Here is a 19465-nt window from a genome sequence, read left to right on the forward strand (position 1 = left end):
ATTGATTAGAATCATCAATGCAAACATTTTCTTTTCTACATTGCCTAACAAAATATGTCTCCTTCTCTAGATATATTGCATCAAAGTTTAAGTACTTTGGCCCCTTAAAATCCCTAATTACGTCATAAATGGGTGTGAAAATAATTTTACCTGATAAATATTGCTACAATCAACAACTTTGCTTCTATATTGCATTACAAAATTTTGATCGTTTTTAAGTTATTTGCAATAGAGTTTACGAGTGTCTTGGCCCCTAATTTAAGGGGCCAGCCCCTTTTTCTTGATTTTGTTGGAAAGAACGTTTAATGATCTACTATTTTTATTATATATGTATTAACAAAATATCAACTGATAAAAAGATACAGATGAAAACGTATGAAGAATTTGAATGAAAATTCGTACCCAATTTTCGTGCCTAGGCGAGCTCCAAAAAATGGCGCCACTGGCGTAAAACAAAATAATAGTGCACAACTTCAGACTATAGACTACCTATCCTGAAAATTTCATAGTCATATCTCTGATAGTTTCTGAGATCAGCTCTGCACAAAGTAGGTCGTAAAAATGTACAAAATGGCCGATAAATCGGTACCGGAAGTGCCGACAGGAAAAATCTCAAAAACGTATGAAGTTTACATCAAGACTCATCTTCTCTGAAAAAATGGTCGAAATCGGTCGAATAGTTTTCGCGAAATCTCGTGCACAAAATTTGTGGAAAAAAATAATAATAACTAGATACGACCTCGTTACGAGTAACGAGTAGGTCTTCCGTTCAATTTTTAAACGATAGCATCAAAATATCAATAAAATTTCAGAATTCTCCTCAACCACTCCCTTTCAGAAAATGTAAACGATTGTCATTATCCTTTAAAATGCTTAACAAAACAGTTTTGGTTTTCTCATACAGAACATTGAAGATGTAAGATTTCTGTCCCCTAAAATCCCTAATTACGTCATCAATGGGTTTGGAAATGAGTTTTACAAACTGATATTGTTACGATCAATAACTTTGTTCCTACAATGCATTACAAAATCTGTATCGTTTTTGAGTTATCTGTAATAGAGTTTACGACAGTCTTGGCCCCTAAATAAAGGGGCCAGACCCTTTTTCTTGAGTTCATTCGAAAGGTCTCACAAATTATAACTTTTTTTGTTCTTACACTTATCTAGAATTGTTGTTCATTTTATAATTACAAATGATAGAATATTTTAGGGGCCAGCCCTCTAGATCCTTAATGGGGACAGATATTGGTGTTTTGATTAATGGAATCGATTAGAATCATCAATAGAGATATTTTCTCTTCTACAATGGTTAACAAAATATGTCTCCTTCTCTAGATATATTGCGTCAAAGCTTTAGTACTTTGGCCCCTAAAAATCCCTAACTACGTCATCAATGGACATGGCAATGATTTTTCTGATAGATATTGTAACGATCAACAACTTTGCTTCTATAATGCATTACAAAATCTGTATCGTTTTTACGTTATCTGTAATAGAGTTTACGAGTGTCTTGGCCCCTAATTTAGGGGGCCAGCCCCTTTTTTCTTGAGTTCATTCGAAAGGTTTCACGGATAATAACATTTTTTGTTCTTACACCTATCTAAAATTGTTTTTCATTTTTGAGATACAAATGACAGAATATTTTAGGGGCCAGCCCTATAGATCCTTAATGGGGACAGGCATTGGTGTTTTGATTAGTGGAATTGATTATTATTATTAAGACAGACATTTTCTCTTCTACAATACTTAAGAAAATATGTCTCCTTTTCTAGATATATCTTGACAAAGTTTCAGTACTCTGGCCCCTAAAAAACCCTAATTACGTCATAAATGGGCGTGGCAATAATTTTTTCTGATAGATATTGTTACGATCAACAACTTTGCTTCTATAATGAATTACAAAATCTTTATCATTTTAAAGTTATTTGTAATAGAGTTTACGAGTGTCTTGACCCTTGATTTAAGGGGCCAGCCCCCATTTTTTGGTTTCGTTGGAAAGAACTCAAAATTCTCTACCACTTTTGTTATATATATCTTAACAAAATACCAACTGATAAAAAGATACAGATCAAAACGTATAAAAATTTTGGAAAAAAATTCGTACCCAATTTTCGTGCCCAGGCGAGCTCAAAGAAATGGCGCCACTGGCGTAAAACAAAATAATAGTGCACAACTTCAGACTATAGACTACCTATCCTGAAAATTTCATAGTCATATCTCTGATAGTTTCTGAGATCAGCTCTGCACAAAATAGGTCGTAAAAAACTACAAAATGGCCGATAAATCGGTACCGGAAGTGACGACAACAAAAATTTCAAAAACATATAAAATTTAGATCATGACTTATCATCTCTGAAAAAATGACCGAAATTGGCTGCATAGTTTTTGAGAAATCGCGTGCACAAAATTTGGAAAAAAAAAAAATAATAATAATAAGAAACAGTACGAAAACTATAAGGTCTTCCGTTGGAAACGGAAGACCTTAACTAGACTCTTGTTGCTATAGCAACAAAAAGGTCTTCCGTTCCTCATGTATTAATCTGCACAAGAAATCCAGTTATCTTGAAAACAGAAAATGAATATAATATATATAAGTTTTGTTTCTTGATCTATCATAGTTTCTGAGATCTTATTTATTCTTTGTTTTTAAAAAAGACGGCTATCTGAGATATATGAGATGTCTCACCGGAAGTAGAACTTTTTTTTACCAAGTGTAGATGACTTTTTGTATTTCTATAGCTAAAATGTTACTTCAATGCTAAATAACCAAAATATTTTTAAAATTATCAAAATTGGGTGTACATCCTATGAAGACCGGAAGGTACGCCGGATGAAATAAAATAGTGTTAACACGTGTCCATACACAGGTCTATAATCCTACAAAGTTTGGTTGTTGAAGTCGTTAACGTTTTTGAGATCTCGTCGATATAAGGTTTTTTGTCTCGGGACAGGAAACGGACAAACGGAAGTGCTTAATGAAATTTAAATTTTTTATATCTTGTTACTTTCCTATTTTACATTATTATTCATCGAAGTAGCTAAAACTATCAAATTAAAACAGTTTAACGGATAAACAGTTTGATTTGTTTGAACTCTTCCGCTGTGGACCGGAAGTGACGGAAGACAAAATGAAACTGTTTAAACACATCTTCAATCAAATGTCTATGTTTAGTAAAAGTTTCGTGTCTTGATCACGTACAGTACCTGAGAACTTGCGGGTACAAAATATGTTTTAAAAAAGCTTCCTGAGATAATCGAGATATCTCACCGGAAGTAGAATTTTTTTGTTTATTCAACATTGTATAGATGACATATGTAAGGATCTATACTAATATCTTTATTCTATGAAAAATAAATTAAATACGTAAAAACAAAAAAATTTGAAGAGCTTCCGGTGACGACCGGAAGTTACGCCGAACAAAACAAAAATGTTTAAACACATCTACAACTATAGGTCTATCATCCCTCAAAGTTTGGATGTTCAAATCTATATCGTTTCTGAGATCTCGATGTGACAAGCTTTTTGTCGCGGGACAGGAAACGGACGACAGGAAATGAATTTTAAAAAAATGAAAAAATCGCCTAGAGATATGATCATTTTCTATCAATCCTAAAAATTTCAAGTTAATCTATCCAGCCATCTCTGAGATATCTTGTGGACAAAAACTGGGAAAAAAATAATAATAATAACTAGACACTTGTTGCAAAAGCAACAAAAAGGTCTTCCGTTTTGATATACATGTATCAATTTAACTGTAAGACATTGCTTCTCTCACATAGAAAAAAAAGTGGATATGATAAATATTGTGAATAATCTCAATCACTTACAGTGAAAATCTCACGGACATCAAATTTGTAAAATGGAAAGCTACACAGAGACATTTGAGATATCTCACCGGAAGTAAAATTTATTTGCTAATTTAACATTATATAGATGACATATGTAAGATTATATACTGATATTTTCATTTTATGTAAAATGAATAAAATATGAAGAAAACAAAATTTTTGAAGTGCTTCCGGTGACGACCGGAAGTTACGCCGAACAAAACAAAACAGTGTTAACACATGTTCATACATAGGTCTATCATCCCACAAAGTTTGGTTGTTCAAGTCGTCACCGTTTTTGAGATCTCGTCGAAATAAGGTTTTTTGTCTCGGGACAGGAAACGGACATGCAGAAGTGCTCAATGTAAATTGTATTAAACATTTCTTGTATACTTGCCTTTTGTACGTTATATTTCATTTATCTAGCTAAAAATGTCAAAGAAAAACAGTTAAACTGATAAACAGCTCGATTTGTTTGAACTCTTCCGGTGTGTACCGGAAGTGACGGAAGACAAAATGAAACCAGTTAAACACATCTTCAATCAAATGTCTATCATCCACTAAAGTTCCGTGTCTTGATCACTTATAGTTTCTGAGATCTCGCGGGTACAAAATGTGTTTTAAAAAGGCTTCCTGAGATGATTGAGATATCTCACCGGAAGTAGAATTTTTTTGTTGATTTAACATTGCATAGATAAGTTATGCATAGAATTATACTTATTTATTTAATTTACGGAAAATGAATTTAATGCGTAAAATAACTATTTTTGAAGTGCTTCCGGTGACGACCGGAAGTTACGACGAACAAAACAAAAGTGTTTAAACACATCTACGTACACAGGTCTATCATCCTACAAAAATTGGTTGATCAAGTCTTTACCATCTTTGAGGTCTCGAGGTGACAAGCTTTTTAATTGCGGGACAGGAAACGGACGACCGGAAATGAATTTTTAAAAAATGAAAAAATCATTCCTACACTTTATCATTCTCTATTATTCCTGAAAATTTCAAGAAAATCTATCCAGTCATCTCTGAGAAAATCGGGGAAAATAATAATAATAATAATAATAATAATAACTAGACTCTTGTTGCTATAGCAACAAAAAGGTCTTCCGTTCCTTATGTATTAATCTGTACAAAAAGTCCATTTCTCTTGTAAACAGAAAATGGATATAACATATACTGTAAAGGAATTCCAAAGAAATAAAAAAAAACAAAAGACAAAATGTCAATTTTTGAGTACTTTCTGTGATGACCGGAAGTTACGCCGGATCATTTAGAACATAGTGAACATATGTTCATACATTGTTTTGTCTTTTCTCGAAGTTTTGATGTTCAAGTTTTTGTAAGTTATAATATCTCTTTGAAAAAAGGTTTTTAGTCTCGGTACCGGAAACGAACAAACGGAAGTGATTTAAGAAATTAAAAGAAGATGTTTTAGTACATTTCCCTACGGTAAGTTTATATTAAAACAATATTAAAACATTAAAAAATAATAAAACAATATTAAAACAAATCTAAAGTTAAAAAAAAACTTATATTCTTTGAACGCTTAAAGTGAGAACCGGAAATGACGTACGACCAAATGAAACCCGTTAAACACATGTTCAATCAAATGTTAATTATACATATAAATTTTGTCTCTTGATCTCTCGCAGTTTCTGAGATCTTGTGGGTACTTTGTTTTTTTAAAAAGAAGGCTACCTGAGATATTTGAGATGTCTCACCGGAAGTAGAACTTTTTGTTGTTTATTTATAATGTGTATATGACCTTTTGTATTTCTATAGCTTAAATGTTACTTCCATGCTTATTAACCAAATATATTTCAAAAAAATCAAAATTGGGTGTACTTCCTGTGACGACCGGAAGTTACGCCGGATAAAACAAACTAATGTGAACCTATGTACATACATAGATCTATCATCCCACAATGTTCGATTGTTCCAATTGATACCGTTTTTAAGATCTCGACGAAATAAGGTTTTTTGTCTCAGGACAGGAAACGGACAAACGGAAGTGCTCAGTGTAAATTGTATTCAATATTTCTTGTATACTTGCCTTTTGTACGTATATAATAAATAAAAATACTTAAAATATCTAAGGAAAACAGTTAAACTGATAAACAGCTCGATTTGTTTGAACTCTTCCTGTGTGGACCGGAAGTGACGGAAGACCAAATGAAACCGGTTAAACACATCTTCAATCAAATGTCTATCATTCATGAAAGTTTCATGATTTGATCATTTATAGTTTTTGAGATCTCGCGGGTACAAAATGTGTTTTAAAAAAGCTACCTGAGATAATTGAGATATCTCACCGGAAGTAGAATTTTTTTGTTGATATATCATCGCATAGGTAACTTATGTATAGAATTATAGTTTTATGTTTATTCTATGGAAAAGAAATTTAATGCGTAGAAATAATAATTTTTGAAGTGCTTCCGGTGACGACCGGAAGTTACGACGAACAAAAAAAAATAGTTTAAACACATCTACAGCTATAGGTCCATCATCCATCAAAGTTTGGGTGTTCAAAACTTTACCGTTTTTGAGATCTCGAGGTGACAAGCTTTTTCAACGCGGGACAGGAAACGCACGACCGGAAATGAATTTTGACAAAATGAAAAAAACGCCTAGAGATATTATCATTTTCTTTCATTCCAGAAAATTTCAATAATATCTATCCAGCCATCTCCGAGAAATCTTGTGGACAAAAAAAGGAAAAAAAAAAATAATAATAACTAGACTCTTGTTGCAAAAGCAACAAAAAGGTCTTCCGTTTTGATATACATGTATCAATTCAAGTGAAAGACATTGCTTCTCTAACATAGAAAAAAAGTGGATATGATAATTATTGTTAATGATATATCCAGACGTTACTTCTAATAAAAACAACGGAATGAAAAAGAAAATCAATTTTTGAAGTAATTTTTGTGACGACCGGAAGTAACGCCGAGCTAAACAAAAATGTTAACCATTTGTACAATCATAAGTCAATCTTACTTAAAGTTTGGTTGTTCACATCCTTAATCTCTTTGAAACAATATTTTTTGTCTCGGAACCGGAAACGGACGAACGAAAGTGATAAATGAAAACAAAAGATGGTTTTTCTCGTACATTTGCTTAACGAACATCATTGTTTATCAGGCTAGATGAAACACCCAAGAAACTCAGTTAAACTTTCGTGTGTCAATCACTTACAATGACAAAAATCTCGCGGACATCAAATTTGTAAAAAAGAAAGCTACATAGAGATATTTGAGATATCTCACCGGAAGTAAAATTTGTTTGCTAATTTAACATTATATAGATGACATATGTAAGATTGTATACTGATATTTTCATTTTATGTAAAATGAATAAAATATGAAAAAAACAAAAGTTTTGAAGTACTTCCGGTGACGACCGGAAGTTACGCCGAACAAAACAAAATAGTGTTAACACATGTTCAAACAGAGGTCTATTATCCCACAACGTTTGGTTGTTCAAGTCGTCACCATTTTTTAGATCTCGTCGAAATAAGGTTTTTTGTCTCGGGACAGGAAACGGACATGCAGAAGTGCTCAATGTAAATTGTATGAAATATTTCTTGTATACTTGCCTTTTGTACATTATTTTTCATTTATCTAACTAGAAATGCCAAAGGGAAACAGTTAAACTAATAAACGGCTCGGTTTGTTTGAACTCTTCCGGTGTGGACCGGAAGTGACGGAAGGCAAAATGAAACAAAAAAAACACATCTTCAATCAAATGTCTATCATCTGTTAAAGTTTGGTGTCTTGATCACTTATAGTTTCTGAGATCTCGCGGGTACAAAATATGTATTAAAAGAGCTACCTGAGATGATTGAGATATCTCACCGGAAGTAGATTTTTGTTGTTGATTTAACATCGCATAGATAACCTATGTATAGATTTATACTTATATATCTAATTTATGAAAAATGAATTAAATGCGTAAAATTACTATTTTTGAAGTGCTTCCGGTGACGACCGGAAGTTACGACGAACAAAACAAAATAGTTTAAACACATCTACATACACAGGTCTATCATCCCACAAAGTTATGTTGTTCAAGTCTTTACAGTTTTTGAGATCCCGAGGTGACAAGCTTTTTCGTCGCGGGACAGGAAACGGACGACCAGAAATGAATTTTGAAAAAATAAAAAAATCCTTCCTAGACTTTATCATTTCCTATTATTTCTGAAAATTTCAAGAAAATCTATCCAGTCATCTCTGAGAAAAGCGTGGAAAAAAATAAGAATAATAATAATAAGAAACATTACAATCACTATAAGGTCTTCCGTTGGAAACGGAAGACCTTAATAAAAAACCTTACAATCACTATAAGGTCTTCCGTTGGAAACGGAAGACCTTAAAAAGAAACATTACAATCACTATAAGGTCTTCCGTTGGAAACGGAAGACCTTAATAATAACTAGACACTTGTTGCAAAAGCAACAAAAAGGTCTTCCGTTTTGATATACATCTATCAATTTAACTGTAAGACATTGCTTCTCTTACATGCAAAAAAAGTTGATATAATAATTATTGTGAATGATATATCCAGACGTTACTTACATGTAAAACAACGAGAATGAAAAAGAAATCAATTTTTTAAGTACTTTCTGTGACGACCAGAAGTAACGCCGATCTAAACAAAAATGTTAACCATTTGTACAATCATAAGTCAATCTTTCCTCAAAGTTTGGTTGTTCACGACTCTGCCAAATCTAAGATCTCTTTGAAACAATATTTTTTGTCTCGGGACCGAAACGGAAGAACGAAAGTGATTAATAAAAACAAAAGCTGGTATTTCTCGTACATTTGCTTAATGTACATCACTGTTTATCAGGCTCGATGAAATTCCAAGAAAGTCAGCTAAACTTGTTAAAAACAGGATTTGTTTGAACCCTTCCGGTAAGAACCGGAAGTGACAGTTGACAAAATTAAACCCGTTAAACACATCCCCAATCAAAATTCTATCAAACAATCTATGAAAGATTCGTGTCTCAATCACTTACAATGACGAAAATATTGCGGACATCAAATTTGTAAAAAGAAAAGCTACATAGAGATATTTGAGATATCTCACCGGAAGTAAAATTTATTTGCCAATTTAAAATTATATAGATGACATATGTAAGATTGTATACTGATATTTTCATTTTATGTAAAATGAATAAAACAAATTTTTGAAGTGCTTCCGGTGACGACCGGAAGCTACGCCGAACAAAACAAAATAGTGTAAACACATGTACATACATAGGTCTATCATCCCACAAAGTTTGATCGTTCAAGTCGTTACCATTTTTGAGATCTCCAGGAATCAAGGTTTTTGGTCTCGGGACAGGAAACGGGCAAACGGAAGTGTTCAATGTAAATTGTATTCAATATTTCTTGTATACTTGCCCTTTCTACTTAATTGTTCATCGACTTCACTACAAATATCAAAGGAAAACAGTTAAAATGATAAACAGCTCGATTTGTTTGAACTCTTCCTGTGTGGACCGGAAGTGACGGAAGACAAAACGAAACCGGTTAAACACATCTTCAATCAAATGTCTATCATCCATGAAAGTTTTGTGCTTTGATCGCTTATAGTTTCTGAGATCTCGTTTGTACAAAATGTGTTTCAAAAAAGCTACCTGAGATATTTGAGATATCTCACCGGAAGTCGAATTTTTTTGTTGAGTTAACATCGCATAGACAATCTATGCATAGATTTATACTTATATATTTATTTTATGGAAAAAGAATTTTATGCGAAAAAGTAGTTATTTTTGAAGTGCTTCCGGTGACGACCGGAAGTTACGACCAACAAAACAAAATAGTGTGAACACATCTACAGCTATGGGTCTATCATCCCACAAAGTTTGGATGTTCAAGTCTTTACCGTTTTTGAGATCTCGTTGATACAAGCTTTTTCAACGCGGGACAGGAAACGGACAAACGGAAGTGCTCAATCTAAATTGTATTTAATATATCTTGTAAACTTGCCCTTTGTACTTCATTTCTCATCCAGCACACTACAAATATCAATGGAAATAAGTTAAACTGATAAACAGCTCGATTTGTTTGAACTCTTCCTGTGTGGACCGGAAGTGACGGAAGACAAAACAAAACCGGTTAAACACATCTTCAATCAAATGTCTATCATCCATGAAAGTTTTGTGCTTTGATCACTTATAGTTTCTGAGATCTCGTTTGTACAAAATGTGTTTCAAAAAAGCTACCTGAGATATTTGAGATATCTCACCGGAAGTCGAAATTTTTTGTTGAGTTAACATCGCATAGACAATCTATGCATAGATTTATACTTATATATTTATTTTATGGAAAAAGAATTTTATGCGAAAAAGTAGTTATTTTTGAAGTGCTTCCGGTGACGACCGGAAGTTACGACCAACAAAACAAAATAGTGTGAACACATCTACAGCTATGGGTCTATCATCCCACAAAGTTTGGATGTTCAAGTCTTTACCGTTTTTGAGATCTCGTTGATACAAGCTTTTTCAACGCGGGACAGGAAACGGACAAACGGAAGTGCTCAATCTAAATTGTATTTAATATATCTTGTAAACTTGCCCTTTGTACTTCATTTCTCATCCAGCACACTACAAATATCAATGGAAATAAGTTAAACTGATAAACAGCTCGATTTGTTTGAACTCTTCCTGTGTGGACCGGAAGTGACGGAAGACAAAACGAAACCGGTTAAACACATCTTCAATCAAATGTCTATCATCCATGAAAGTTTTGTGCTTTGATCGCTTATAGTTTCTGAGATCTCGTTTGTACAAAATGTGTTTCAAAAAAGCTTCCTGAGATATTTGAGATATCTCACCGGAAGTCGAAATTTTTTGTTGAGTTAACATCGCATAGATAACCTATGCATAGATTTATACTTATATATTTATTTTATCGAAAATAAATTTTATGCGAAAAAATAGTTATTTTTGAAGTGCTTCCGGTGACGACCGGAAGTTACGACGAACAAAACAAAATAGTTTAAACACATCTACAACTATAGGTCTATCATCCCTCAAAGTTTGGAGGTTCAAGTCTTTATCGTTTCTGAGATCTCATTGTCCATAGCTTTTTGTCGCGGGACAGGAAACGGACGACAGGAAGTGAATTTTGAAAAAATGAAAAAAACGCCTAGAGATATTATCATTTTCTATCAGTCCTGAAAATTTCAAGAAAATCCATCCCGCCATCTCTGAGAAATCTTGTGGACAAAAAAAGGAAAAAAAAAAATAATAATAACTAGACTCTTGTTGCAAAAGCAACAAAAAGGTCTTCCGTTTTGATATACATGAATCAATTTAACCGTAGACATTGCTTCTCTTACATAGAGAAAATAGTGAATATTATAAGTATTGTAAATGATGTATCCAGACGTTACTTCCATGTAAAACAACGAGATTGAAAAAGAAATCAATTTTTGAAGTACTCTCTGTGACGACCGGAAGTAATGCCGAACTAAACAAAACAGGTAACAAAGTTTGGTAGTTAAAAATTTGATTTTTTTGAATCCTACCGGTGAAAACCGGAAGTGGCAGTTGACAAAATAAAACCCACTAAACATATCATCAATCAAATGTCTATCATTCATGAAAGCTTTGTGTCTCATTCACTTACAGTGACAAAAATCTTGCGGGCATCAAATTTGTAAAAGGGAAAGCTTCATAGAGATATTTGAGATATCTCACCGGAAGGAACAGTTATTTGAAAATTTAACATTATAAATATGACAAATCCAAGATTGTATACTGATATATTCATTCCATGTAAAAGAAATAAATAAAGAAAAAACATATTATTTGTAGTGCTTCCGGTGACAACTGGAAGTTATGCCGAACAAAATAAAATAGTTGAAAAAAATGTACATATATAGGTCTATCATCCGACAAAGTTTGATCGTTCAAGTCGACATCGTTTATGAGATCTCGTCGAAATAAGGTTTTTTGTCTCGGGACAGGAAACGGACAAACGGAAGTGTTCAATGTAAATTGTACTAAATATTTCTTGTATACTTGTCTTTTGTACATTATTGTTCATCGAGCTCACTACAAATATCAAAGAAAAACAGTTCAACTGATAAAAAGTTCGATTTGTTTGAACTCCTCTTATGTGGACCGGAAGTGACGGAAGACAAAATGAAACCGGTTAAACATATCTTCAATAAAATGTCTATCATCCATGAACGTTTTGCGCTTTGATCACTTATGGTTTCTGAGAACTCGTTTGTACAAAATGTGTTTCAAAAAAGCTACCCGAGATATTTGAGATATCTCACCGGAAGTAGAATTTTTTTGTTGATATAACATTGCATTGATAACGTATGTATAGATTTATACTTCTATATCTATTCTATGGCAAAAGAATTTAATGCGTAAAAATAGTTATTTTTGAACAGCTTCCGGTGACGACTGGAAGTTACGACGAACAAAACAGAATAGTGTAAACACATGCACATACATAGGTCTATCATCCCACTAAGTTTTATTGTTCAACTTGTCACCGTTTTTGAGATCTCATCGAAATAAGGTTTTTTGACTCGGGACAGGAAACGGACAAACGGAAGTGCTTAATGTAAATTTTATTAGTTATTTTTTGTATACTTGCCCTTTGCATTTTATTGTTCATCGAGCACACTACAGATATCAAAGACAAAACGTTAAACTGATAAACAGCTCGATTTGTTTGAACTCTTCCTGTGTGGACCGGAAGTGACGGAAGACATAATGAAACCGGTTAAACACATCCTCAATCAAATGTCTATCATCCATAATAGTCTTGTGCTTTGATCTCTTATAGTCACTGATATCTCGTTTGTACAAAATGTGTTTCAAAAAAGCTACCTGAGATATTTGAGATATCTCACCGGAAGTGGAATTTTGTTGTTGATATAACATCGCAAAGATTACTTTTGTGTAGATTAATGCTAAAATATTTATTCTATTGAAAAGGAATTTAATGCGTAAAAGTTGTTAATTTTGAAGTACTTCCGGTGACGACCGGAAGTTACGACGAACAAAACAAAATAGTTTAAACACATCTACAACTATAGGCCTATCATCCCACAAAGTTTGGATGTTAAAGTCTCTACCGTTTTTGAGATCTCGAATGTACAAGCTTTTTCAACGCGGGACAGGAAACGGACGACCAGAAATGATTTTTGAGAAAATGAAAAAAACGCCTCGAGATATTAACACTTTCTATTAGTCCTGAGAATTTCAAGAAAATCTATCCAGCCATCTCTGAGAAATCTTGTGGACAAAAAAAGGGGAAAAAAAAATAATAATAACTAGACTCTTGTTGCAAAAGCAACAAAAAGGTCTTCCGTTTTGATATACATGTATCAATTTAACTGTAAGACATTGCTTCTCTAACAGAGAAAAAAGTGGATATGATAATTATTGTGAATGATATATACGGACGTTACTTACATGTAAAACAACGAGAATGAAAAAGAAATTAATTTCTGAAGTACTTTCTGTGACGACCGGAAGTAACGCCGAACTCAACAAAAATGTTAACCATTTGTACATTCATAAGTTAATCTTTCCTCAAAGTTTGGTTGTTCACGTCTCTGCCAAATCTAAGATCTCTTTGAAACAATATTTTTGTCTCGGGATCGGAAACGAACAAACGGAAGTGATTAATAAATACAAAAGCTGGTATTTCCTATACATTTGCTCAGCGTACATCACTGTTTATCAAGCTAGATGAAACACCCAAGAAAGTCAGTTAAACTTGTTAAAAACATGATTTGTTTGAACCAATCCAGTAAAAACCGGAAGTGACAGTTGACAAAATTAAACCCGTTAAACACATCCCAATCAAATTTCTATCAATCATGAAAGTTTCGTGTCTAATTCGCTTACAGTGACAAAAATCTCGCAGATATCAAATTTGTAAAAAGGAAAGCTACATAGAGACATTTGAGATATCTCAACGGAAGTAAACTTTATTTGCTAATTTAAAATTATATAGATGACATATGTAAGATTGTATACTGATATTTTCATTTTATGTAAAATGAATAAAATATGGAAAAAAAACAAATTTTTGAAGTGCTTCCGGTGACGACCGGAAATTACGCCGATCAAAACAAAATAGTGTATACACATGTACATACATAGGTCTATCATCCCACAAAGTTTGATTGTTCAAGTCGTCACCGTTTTTAAAATCTCTAGGAAACAAAGTTTTTTGTCTCGGGACAGGAAACGGACAAACGGAAGTGTTCAATGAAAATGAAAGTATTTCCTAACCATTATACAACAGGACCTAATTGGCTATCAACATATCTTCTATTGTCAAACAAAAACAGTTAAACTCTTAAACAACTTGAATTGTTTAAACTCTTCCGGTGTGGACCGGAAGTGACGGTTGACAAAATGAGAGCGGTTAAACACATCTTCTAGCAAATGTCTATCAGCCATGTAAGTTTTGTGTCTTGGTCACTTACAGTTTCTGAGATCTCGCTATAATAATATTTGTTTTAAAAAGAGTACCTGAGATATTTGAGATATCTCACCGGAAGTAATTTGTTTTTGTTTATTTATCATCGGATAGATGACATATGAAAGCGCTTATACCTTTATTTTAATTTTGTGTTAAAGAAATAAAATGCGTAAAAACAAAATTTTTGAAGTGCTTCCGGTGACGACTGGAAGTAACGACGAACAAAACAAAATAGTTTAAACACATCTACAACTATACGTCTATCATCCCTCAAAGTTTGGAGGTTCAAGTCTTTATCGTTTCTGAGATCTCATTGTCCATAGCTTTTAGTCGCGGGATAGGAAACGGACGACAGGAAGTGAATTTTCAAAAAATGAAAAAAACCACTTGGAGATATTATCGTTCTCTATCAGTCCTAAAAATTTCAAGAAAATTCATCAAGCTATCTCTGAAAAATCTGGTTAAACTTTTCAAAAACTTAATTTGTTTGAACTCTTCCTGTGTGGACCGGAAGTGACGGTCGACAAAATAAAAACGGTTAAACACATCTTCTATCAAATGTCTATCATCCCTGTAAGTTTCGTGTCTTGATCACTTACAGTTTCTGAGATCTCGGGGTTCAAACATTTGTTTAAAAAAGGCTACATGAGATATTTGAGATATCTCACCGGAAGTAGAATTTTTATGTTTAGTTAACATCGGAAAGATGCAATATGTAAGCATTTATACTTATATTTCAATTCTCCGAGAAATATATTAAATGCGTAAAAGTATAATTTTTGAAGAGCTTCCGGTGACGACCGGAAGTTACGACGAACAAAACAAAATAGTTTAAACACATCTACAACTATAGGTCTATCATCCCTCAAAGTTTGGAGGTTCAAGTCTTTATCGTTTCTGAGATCTCATTGTCCATAGCTTTTTGTCGCGGGACAGGAAACGGACGACAGGAAGTGAATTTTGAAAAAATGAAAAAAACGCCTGGAGATATTATAATTTTCTGTCAGTCCTGAAAATTTCAAGAAAATCCATCCAGCCATCTCTGAGAAATCTTGCGGACAAAAAACGGACAAAAAAAAATAATAATAATAATAATAACTAGACTCTTGTTGCTATAGCAACAAAAAGGTCTTCCGTTCTTCATGTATAAATCCGTACAAAAAATCCATTTCTCCAGAAAATGGATATAATTTATACTGTAAAGGAATTCCCCAAAAATAAAAATACACAAAGGCAATATGTCAATTTTTGAGTACTTTCTGTGACGACCGAAAGTTACGCCGGATCATACAAAACATAGTAAACATACATTCATACATTGCCTTGTCTTTCCTCAAAGTTTGGATGTTCAAGTTTTTGTTAGTTATAATATCTCGTTGAGAAAAAGTTTTTGTGTCGGGACCGGAAACGAACGAACGGAAGTGATTAATAAATTGAAAATACGTATTTTAGTACATTTACCTATGATACGTTATTGTTCATCACATTGAGTAAAATGTTAAAAAAATTCTAATGTTAAAACAAAACAAAAAATCTTTTATTGCTTGAACGCTTCGAGTGAAAACCGGAAGTGACGTACGACCTAATGGAACCCGTTCAACACATGTTCATTCAAATGTCCATTATCCATACAAGTTTTGTGTCTTGATTTCTCACAGTTTCTGAGATCTTGGGGGTAGTTTGTTTATTTAAAAGAAGGCTACCTGAGATATTTGAGATGTCTCACCGGAAGTAGAACTTTTTTGTTTTTTTTACCATGTGTGGATGACCTCCTGTATTTTTGTAACTAAAATGTTACTTCCATGCTAAATAACCAACATATTTTTTTAAAATCAGAATTTGGTGTACTTCCTGTGACGACCGGAAGTTACGCCGGATAAAACAAAATAGTGTTAACACGTGTCCATACACAGCTCTATAATCCTACAAAGTTTGGTTGTTGAAGTCGTTACCGTTTTTGAGATCTCTTCGATATAAGGTTTTTTGTCTCGGGACAGGAAACGGATAAAACGGAAGTGCTTAATGAAATTTAAATTGGTTATATCTCGTTTACTTTCCTATTTTACATTTTTATTCATCGAAGTAGCTAAAACTATCAAATTAAAACAGTTTAACGGATAAAAAGTTTGATTTGTTTGAACTCTTCCGCTGTGGACCGGAAGTGACGGACGACAAAATGAAACTGTTTAAGCAGATCTTCAATCAAATGTCTATGATAAGTGAAAGTTTCGTGTCTTGATCACGTACAGTACCTGAGAACTTGCGGGTACAAAATATGTTTTAAAAAAGCTTCCTGAGATAATCGAGATATCTCACCGGAAGTAAAACTAATTTGTTTATCTAACATTGCATAGATGACATAAGTTAGGATCTATACTAATATTTTTATTCTATGGAAAATAAATTATATACGTAAAAAAAAAATTTTTGAAGAGCTTCCGGTGACGACCGGAAGTTACGACGAACAAAACAAAAGTGTTTAAACACATCTACAACTATAGGTCTATCATCCCTCAAAGTTTGGATGTTCAAATCTTTATCGTTTCTGAGATCTCGATGTGACAAGCTTTTTGTCGCGGGACAGGAAACGGACGACAGGAAATCGATTTTGAAAAAATGAAAAAAACGCCTCGAGATACCATCATTTTCTATCACTCCTGAAAACTTGAAGTAAATCGATCCAGCCATCTCTGAGATATCTTGTGGACAAAAAATGGGAAAAAAATAATAATAAAAAACATTACAATCTCTATAAGGTCTTCCGTTGGAAACGGAAGACCTTAATAAGAAACATTACAATCACTATAAGGTCTTCCGTTGGAAACGGAAGACCTTAATAAAAAACCTTACAATCACTATAAGGTCTTCCGTTGGAAACGGAAGACCTTAATAAGAAACATTACAATCACTATAAGGTCTTCCGTTGGAAACGGAAGACCTTAATAAAAAACATTACAATCACTAGAAGGTCTTCCGTTGTAACGGAAGACCTTAAAAAGAAACATTACAATCACTATAAGGTCTTCCGTTGGAAACGGAAGACCTTAAAAACATTACAATCACTAGAAGGTCTTCCGTTGTAACGGAAGACCTTAATAAGAAACATTACAATCACTATAAGGTCTTCCGTTGGAAACGGAAGACCTTAATAATAAGAAACATTACAATCACTATAAGGTCTTCCGTTGGAAACGGAAGACCTTAACTAGACACGATCTCGTTGCGAGCAACGAGGAGGTCTTCCGTCCGATTTTGAGAAGAGGAAATGACTTTGCCTTTTATCTTCATCAACGAAATATATCAGGAAATGCAGATGTGATCTAAAAGAGCGATGGATGAAGGATTATACACCCCGTTGGATCCCTAATTTAGGGACCAGCCACATTTTATTTCATATCAAATAAGAGGTATTTTGATTTCGATACATTTTGTGTAAAAAGTTATTTGTAACCGTTCTTGATTTATCTGGAAGAGATCGTGGGAACGGATAACAAGCAAGTTTTGGTTGCAGATTGTTAATCACATTTTTTAGCGTACTTTGTTCAATAATGCTCCTTAAAATTGCTTTTTTTTAATTTTGGGACGTTGATGATAAGTTCGGACTTTTGACCCCTTAAAATCCCTTATTACATAACATAGGAGTAAACAATTTTCATGTATTGGTACATAACATTTCGATTAACATAATTGCTTCCGTAATGTATTACAAAATATTTCACAACTAAAGGTTATGATTAAAAGACTTTAGAACTCTATCGGCTCCTAATTTGAATAGCCAGCCCCTTTTTCGTGATATAAAAAGAAACCTCTTGTCATTTTAAACACATTTTGTTCAACTAGTATGTAGAAATTATGTACCGTTCTCGAGATGTCTGGAAGAGATCGTTTTAAGGGACAACCCTATAACTCCTTTTAGGGACCGGATGACAAAAAAATTATGGTTGCAAACTGTTAACGACATTATTTGGAGCATCTTTTGTTCAACGTTGCTTTTCAAAATTTCTCTCCATTTTCAGATATATAAGATCAAAATGTCGGACTGCTGGCCCCTTAAAATCCCTAAATACGTAACAAAGGAGTAAACAACTGTCGTGTGTAGGTACATAACGTTACGATGAACATAATTGCTTCTATAAAGTATAACAAAATATTTCACAGTAAAAAGATATTATTAGAATACTTTAGAGCCCTCTCGGCCCTTAATTTAAAGTGTCAGCCCCTTTTCCCTAATGTCAAATGAAAGTTCTTGACTTTTTAAAGTTTTTTTGTTCTATAAGTCTTAACAAAATACTTTTGAGAAAAAAGATATTCAAAGAAAACCACAAAAAAATCATGACGCTTTTTATCTCAATTTTTAAGCGCAGGCGAGCTTCGGTGTTTTTTGTCACAGAACAATGAAAATCCTTCTGTCATATCCACAAACATAGGTCTACATACCCTGAAAATTTGAATCAAATATCTGTTTTCGTTTAGGAGAAAAACACCGGACAAGCCGACCCTCTAAAAATCGTAAAAACGTCAATATCTCTAAAACGGAAATGACGTCATCAATGTAAAAAATTTCCAATAAGGTTCAGATCAATATGTGTTAGTTCTGAAAGTTTCATTAAAATCAGCCAAGCCGTTCCCGAGAACTCGCGTGCACAAAAATGCGTAAGAAAAAAAAAGAATAATAACTAGATACGACCTCGTTACGAGTAACGAGTAGGTCTTCCGTCCGATTTTTTTTTTTAGATAAAATGATACCATGAGATATCGATACAATTTCAAAATTACCCCCCCCCCCCCCAAAAAAAAAAAAAAAAAATTTGAAGATAAAGAATAAAAACCCTAATTACGTCATACATGGGCCTGACGATAACTCTTTTAAACCGATAATGTAGAGATCAACAACTTAGATTTTTATAATGCATAACAAAATATTTATCGTTTTCAAGTTATTCGTAATAGAATTTACGAGTCTCTTGGTCCCTAATTAAAGGGGCCAGCCCCTTTTTCTTGATTTTATTGGATAGAACTTTTGATTCTCTACTACTTTTGTTCTATATGTCTTGTCAAAATATCAACTGATAAAAAGATACTGATCAAAACATATGGAAATTTTGATTCGAAATCTGTACCCCATTTTTGTGCCTAAGCGAGCTCCAAGGAATAGCGCCACT

Source organism: Magallana gigas, chromosome 5 (assembly GCF_963853765.1).
Source record: "Magallana gigas chromosome 5, xbMagGiga1.1, whole genome shotgun sequence".
NCBI classification, from domain to species: Eukaryota; Metazoa; Mollusca; class Bivalvia; order Ostreida; family Ostreidae; genus Magallana; species Magallana gigas.